We start from the raw sequence: 6,000 nt of genomic DNA, 5'->3' as shown, positions 1-6,000 counted from the left end.
AAACACAACATTTAAAGTGTTCCCCTGTTTCATGAGCTGAAATAAAAGTCCCAGAAATGGTCCATACACACACAAAAAGCTTCTCACAAATTTTGTGCAGAAATTTGTTTACATCCCTGTTCGTGAGGATTTCTCCTTTGCCAAGATAACCTGACAGATGCGGCATATCAAGAAGTTGATGAAACAGCATGATCATTACACAGGTGCTCCTTGTGCTGGGGACAATAAAAGGACACTTTAAAATGTGCAGATTTGTCACACCACCACAGATGTCTCAAGTTTTTAGGGAGCATGCAATTGCCATACTGACTGCAGGAATGTCCACCAGAGTTGTTGCCAGATAATTTAAAGTCAATTTCTCTACCATAAACTGCCTCCAACGTCATTTTAGAGAATTTGGCAGCACGTCCATCCGACCTCACAACCTCAGATGACACGCCAGCCCAGGACCTCCACATCCAGGTTCACCTACGGGATCGTCTGGGAGGATGGGAATTTCTGTCTGTCATGAAGCCCTTTTGTGGGGAGAAACTAGTTCTGATTGGCTGGACCTGGCTGCCAAGTGGGCCGACATGTAGTTGCACCTCTTCCCAGTCATGTGAATTCCAGAGATTAAGTCCTAATTTATTTACTTCAATTGACTGATGTCTTTATATGAACTGTAACTCAGTAAAATCTTTGAAAATGTTGCATGTTGCGTTTATATTTTTGTTTAGTATTACTAACGTGAGCTAGCCAACATGCTTATAACACATTCTACTATCCTGCTGACAGATATTTAGCTACCGTAGCTAGCTATATAATAATGGTTTACAATAATTGCAGTTTAGTTCATTATCTATCTAAGTGTAAAACGGAGAACCTGTCTATAAAACGCAGCTAGCTAACCACCTCCACTTTATCAGTTGTAGCCAAGTCAGCTAGCTTGATAATCACTCAGTAATGTTAGTTTACCATGCTTTTCTGGCCAACTGGACATTCCTCTCACCCATCCCGGTCGACTCCTTGCCTACTGCCATCTCTTGGTCTTCTAGTTCAAAACTATATGGCTGTAGTCTGGTGCCTTATTGCCAAAAGTAACCTACTCGTAACACAGCTAACTGGAGCTTGCAGTCAATGGCTCAGTGTTCCAAAACTGTTCACCCGTTTCTACATCAAGTAAGGACAATGTTCCATTTCTTTGTTTTGTGTATTTTTATGGTGCGCGTTCGGAAAGCCAAAAAGATGATCAAGGACAACAACCACCCGAGCCACTGCCTGTTCACCCTGCCATCATCCAGAAAGCGAGGTCAGTACAGGTGCATCAAAGCTGGGACAGAGAGACTGAAAAACAGCTGCTATCTCAAGGCCATCTGAATGTTAAATAGCCATCACAAACAGAGGCTGCTGCCTATATACATAAGCTTGAAATCACTGTCCATTTAATAAATGCAACACTAGTCACTTTAATCATGTTTACATATCTTCCATTACTCATCTCATATGTATATACTGTATTCTATTTAACTAGGCAAGTCAGTTAAGAACAAATTATTATATACAATGAAGGCCTCCTGCGGGGACAAGGGCCTGGCATAAAAAAAATATATAATATAAACATAGGAAAAAACACATCACAACAAGAGAGACAACACTACGTAAAGAGAGACCTAAGACAGCAACATAACAAGGCAGCAACACATGACAACACAGCATGGTAGCAACATAACATGACAACAACATGGTAGTGACACAACATAGTAGCAGCACAAAAACATGGTACAAACATTATTGGGCAAAGTCAACAGCACAAAGGTCAAGAAGGTAGAGACAACAATACATCATACAAAGCAGCCACAACTGCCAGTAAGAGTGTCCATGATTGAGATAAAACTGTCCAGTTTGAGTGTTTGTTGCAGCTCGTTCCAGTTGCTAGCTGCAGCGAACTGAAAAGAGAAGCGACCCAGGGATGTGTGTGCTTTGGGGACCTTAAACAGAATGTGACTGGCAGAACGGGTGTTGGATGTGGAGGATGAGGGCTGCAGTAGATATCTCAGAAAGGGGGGAGTGAGGCCTAAGAGGGTTTTTATAAATAAGCATCAACCAGTGGGTCTTGCGATGGGTATGCAGAGATGACCAGTTTACAGAGGAGTATAGAGTGCAGTGATGTGTCCTATAAGGAGTATTGGTGGCAAGTCTGATGGCCGAATGGTTAAGAACATCTAGCCGCTCGAGAGTACCCTAACCTACCAATCTATAAATTATATGTCCGTAATCTAGCATGGGTAGGATGGTCATCTGAACCAGGGTTAGTTTGGCAGCTGCGGTGAAAGAGTAGCGATTACGATAGAGGAAACCAAGGCTAGATTTAACTTTAGCCTGCAGCTTTGATATGTGCTGAGAGAAGGGCAGTGTACGGTCTAGCCAAGTACTTGTATGAGGTGACTACCTAAACCCTCAGAGGTAGTAATAACACCTGTGGGAAGAGAGGCATTCTTCTTACCAAACCACATGACCTTTGTTTTGGAGGTGTTCAGAACAAGGTTAAGGGTAGAAAAAGCTTGTTGGTCACTAAGAAAGCTTTGTTGTAGAGCATTTAACACAACATCCCTGGAGGGGGCAGCTGAGTATAAGACTATCATCTGCGTATAAATGGATGAGAGAGCTTCCTTACTTCCTTCCTTACTGCCTGAGCTATGTTATTGACGTAAATTGAGAAGAGAGTGGAACCTAGTATTGAGCCTTTGGGTACTCCCTTGGTGACAGGCAGTGGCTGAGACAGCAGATTTTCTGACTTTATACACTGCACTCTGAGAGAGGTAGTTATCAAACCAGGCCAAAGACCCCTCAGCAGCACAATATTGCTTAGAATCAAGGGAAATGGTGACATCATTGAGGACCTTTAAGGTTGCAGTGACGTCCATAACCTGAGCGGAAACCAGATTGCATACCAGAGAGAATACTATACACATCAAGAAAGCCAGTCAGTTGATTATTGACAAGTTTTTCCAACACTTTTGATAAACAGGGCAAAATAGAAATAGGCCTAACAGTTAGGTTCAGCTTGATCTCCCCCACGAACTGTGGCTGGCTTACAAGCAATGAGAACCTCCACAGAAAGGAGAGACAGGTTAAAAGTGTAGGAGATTGGCTTTGTGATGATAGGGGCAGCAACCTTAAAGAAAGGATCTGATCCAGATGGTTTATTGGAGTCAAGTTTAAGGAATTCCTTTAGCACCTCGGACTCAGTGACTGCCCGCAGGGAGAAACTTTGTAGCAGGGCAGGGGAAAAAGAGGGAGAAGCATCAGGGATAGTCACATTAGAAGGGGTGGGAGATGAGGAAATGTTGGACAGGGAAGGAGGCATAGCTGAGTCAAATAGGAATCCGGTCTTAATGAAGTGGTGATTAGAGCTCAGCCATGTGCTTCGTGTCAGTAACAACCACATCATCAACATTAAGGGACATGGGCAGCTGTGAGGAGGGTTTATTCTCCAGGTCTTTAACTGTTTTCCAGAACTTCTTGGCGTTAGACCCACAGAGAGAGAACTACTCCTTAAAGTAACTAACTTTGGCCTTTAGGATCACCTGAGTGCACTTATTTCTCATTTGCCTGAACAATAGCCAGTCAGCCTGAGTATGCGTGTGCCGAGCCTTTCGCCAAATGCAAGATCACAGTCGAACCAGGGGCTGAACCTGTTTTTAATGTTCATTTTCTTTATGGGGGCGTGTTTGTTAACAATACCACTGAAAATATAAAAAAAGAAGGTCCAAGCGTCTTCGACAGAGGGGATCAAGCTGACTCTATACCATTTTACAGAGGCCAGTTCATGAAGGAAGGCTTGCTCATTAAATGTTTTTTTAGCAAGCGTCTATGACAAATCAAGACAGGTCGTTACACTGAGCAGCTATTATGAACACAGGCTGTAAAACAGTGATCACTAAGGTCATTACAGAAAACACCAGACTGATACCTATCAGGATTATTTGTGAGGATAACATCAAGGAGAGTAGTCTTTTCTGGGTGTTTGGAGTCTTACCTTGTGGGATTGATGATGATCTAAGAAAGATTTAGGGAGTCCCATTGCTTTAGGACTTGGTCAGGTGGTTTAAGCATGTCCCAGTTTAGGTCACCTAGCAGGACAAATTCAGACTTCGTGTAAGGGACCAGGAGAGAGTTTAGGGCAGGTAGGATACCTACTATTACAGTACAACGGTTTGTTTTGTTTGATCGTAGCTAGCTAGCTACATAGCCGTCTTTGTATCTAAGACAATTGTGTAGCCTAGAGCGATTTTCTAGGTTAGCCAGCCAGCTATTGTCGTTCTTTTAAAGTAACGGAACGCAATCAACCTTGCTAGCTAGCCAGCTAGCCCCCGAATAGCAGCACTGTAGAAACTATTACACTCGACGGAACGACTTGATTAGTGTAGTGTCAACATCGCAGCCACTACCAGCTAGCCTACTCCAGCAGTACTGTTTCATTTCAATCATTTTAGTCAATAAGATTCTTGCTACGTAAGCTTAACTTTCTGAACATTCGAGACGTGTAGTCCACTTGTCATTCCAATCTCCTTTGCATTAGCGTAGCCTCTTCTGTACCCTGTTAACTATGTGTCTATCTATCCCTGTTCTCTCCTCTCTGCACAGACCATACAAACGCTCCACACCGCGTGGCCGCGGCCACCCTAATCTGGTGGTCCCAGCGCGCACGACCCACGTGGAGTTCCTGGTCTCCGGTAGCCTCTGGAACTGCCGATCTGCGGCCAACAAGGCAGAGTTCATCTCAGCCTATGCCTCCCTCCAGTCCCTCGACTTCCTGGCACTGACGGAAACATGGATCACCACAGATAACACTGCTACTCCTACTGCTCTCTCTTCGTCCGCCCACGTGTTCTCGCACACCCCGAGAGCTTCTGGTCAGCGGGGTGGTGGCACCGGGATCCTCATCTCTCCCAAGTGGTCATTCTCTCTCTCTCCCCTTACCCATCTATCTATCGCCTCCTTTGAATTCCATGCTGTCACAGTTACCAGCCCTTTCAAGCTTAACATTCTTATCATTTATCGCCCTCCAGGTTCCCTCGGAGAGTTCATCAATGAGCTTGATGCCTTGATAAGCTCCTTTCCTGAGGACGGCTCACCTCTCACAGTCCTGGGCGACTTTAACCTCCCCACGTCTACCTTTGACTCATTCCTCTCTGCCTCCTTCTTTCCACTCCTCTCCTCTTTTGACCTCACCCTCTCACCTTCCCCCTACTCACAAGGCAGGCAATACGCTCGACCTCATCTTTACTAGATGCTGTTCTTCCACTAACCTCACTGCAACTCCCCTCCAAGTCTCCGACCACTACCTTGTATCCTTTTCCCTCTCGCTCTCATCCAACACTTCCCACACTGCCCCTACTCGGATGGTATCGCGCCGTCCCAACCTTCGCTCTCTCTCCCCCGCTACTCTTTCCTCTTCCATCCTTTCATCTCTTCCCTCTGCTCATACCTTCTCCAACCTTTCTCCTGACTCTGCCTCCTCAACCCTCCTCTCTTCCCTTTCTGCATCCTTTGACTCTCTATGTCCCCTATCCTCCAGGCCGGCTCGGTCCTCCCCTCCCGCTCCGTGGCTCGATGACTCATTGCGAGCTCACAGAACAGAGCTCCGGGCAGCCGAGCGGAAATGGAGGAAAACTCGCCTCCCTGCGGACCTGGCATCCTTTCACTCCCTCCTCTCTACATTTTCCTCCTCTGTCTCTGCTGCTAAAGCCACTTTCTACCACTCTAAATTCCAAGCATCTGCCTCTAACCCTAGGAAGCTCTTTGCCACCTTCTCCTCCCTCCTGAATCCTCCTCCCCCTCCCCCTCCTCCCTCTCTGCAGATGACTTCGTCAACCATTTTGAAAAGAAGGTCGACGACATCCGATCCTCGTTTGCTAAGTCAAACGACACCGCTGGTTCTGCTCACACTGCCCTACCCTGTGCTCTGACCTCTTTCTCCCCTCTCTCTCCAGATGAAATCTCGCTTCTTGTGACGGC

The sequence above is a fragment of the Oncorhynchus masou genome, chromosome 1, assembly GCF_036934945.1.
Source record: "Oncorhynchus masou masou isolate Uvic2021 chromosome 1, UVic_Omas_1.1, whole genome shotgun sequence".
Taxonomy (NCBI): Eukaryota; Metazoa; Chordata; class Actinopteri; order Salmoniformes; family Salmonidae; genus Oncorhynchus; species Oncorhynchus masou.
This window is presented reverse-complemented; position numbering follows the sequence as displayed.